General features: G+C 44.8%; 1 pseudogene; it reads left to right on the forward strand.

Moving 5' to 3' along the window:
• The first annotated feature begins 414 nt into the window (after positions 1-414).
• Positions 415-1,095, forward strand: LOC102843539 (annotated as a pseudogene).
• The last annotated feature ends 301 nt before the right edge of the window (positions 1,096-1,396 follow it).

Here is a 1,396-nt window from a genome sequence, read left to right on the forward strand (position 1 = left end):
AATCCCAGAACACTTGTTAGTGCCTATGAGACACAGATACTTGGACCAGGAGGCAGTCCTCAGAAAAGAGCAAGGAAACACTGCATGGTTCAAAATCGGGAAGGGTGTACGCCAGGGATGTGTCCTATCTCCAGACCTTTTCAATCTATATGTGGAACAGGTTATGTGGGAGGCTGGGCTCTATGAGGAGAAATGTGGCATCAGGACTGGAGGAAGACTCATCAACAATCTGTGTTACCCTGCTCACTGAAACTGAGGAGGACCTGAAGTGCTTGCTGTAGAAGGTCTAGGACTAGAACCTTCAATACAGATTAAAGTTCAATATCAAGAAAACCCTCCTTTGAGTGTTTGGGGTCCACTTCCTCCCCTCTTCTTGGCCTCTGCTGCCACCTTCCTCCACATACAGCCAACATTATGGGCTTTGGAGACCTCAAGACCGCCGTTGGCCTCCAAGTCCTCGACGATTACCTGGCCAACAAGAGCAGCATCGAAGGGTATGTGCAAGCAGATGTGGCAGTGTTTGAAGCCATCTCCAGGCCCCGACTTGCTGACTGGTGTCATGCCCTATGTTGATATAATCACATAAGTCTTAGGAGAAGGAAAAGGCCAGCCTGCAAGGAGTGAAGAAAGCAACTATGACCCTGCTAATGTGGAAGACACCACAGGAACTGGAGCTGCAGACAGTAAAGATGATGATGACATTAATTTTTTTGGACTGAGGAGGAGGAGGAGGATGAAAGTGAGGGAGCAAAGAAGCTAAGAGAAGAACGTCTTGCATAGTATGAACCAAAGAAAGCCCAAAAACCTGCACTTGTTGCCAAGTCTTTAATCTTCCTAGACATGAAGCCTTGGGATGATGAAACCAACATGGCAAAATTGGAAGAGTGTGTCAGAAGTATTCAAGCAGATGGCTTGATCTGGGGCTCTTCCAAGCGAGGACCAGTGGGATATGGTATTAAGAAGCTTCAGATACAGTGTGTAGTTGAAGATGATAAAGTTGGCACAGATAGACGGATAACTGCTTTTGAAGACTATGTGCAGTCCATGGAGGTGGCTGCTTTCAACAAAATAAAGTCCATTTGCATTCATCAATAAAAACTTTAAAAACAAAAAAACAAACAGAAAGAGTCTCACCACTCAGCTGATTGGTAGCATCATAATAGATGGTGAAGAGTTTAAGATTGTTAACAGATATAGTTTGCTTGGCTCCACAATCAACACTCTTGGCACCAGAAGCCAGGATATTAAAAGACAAATTGCATTGGGAAAGCCTGCTGTCAGAGACCTCTCCAAAGTACTGAAGAGTAATGGTGTCAGTCTGGAAACTAAGGTGTGCCTATTTCAGGCCATAGTCTTTGAAATGAATTGCTATGTGTCAGAAAGCTGGACAATGACT

The sequence above is a fragment of the Elephantulus edwardii genome, unplaced genomic scaffold (genome assembly GCF_000299155.1).
Source record: "Elephantulus edwardii isolate Elephantulus edwardi_28Jun2011 unplaced genomic scaffold, EleEdw1.0 scaffold00069, whole genome shotgun sequence".
NCBI lineage: Eukaryota > Metazoa > Chordata > Mammalia > Macroscelidea > Macroscelididae > Elephantulus > Elephantulus edwardii.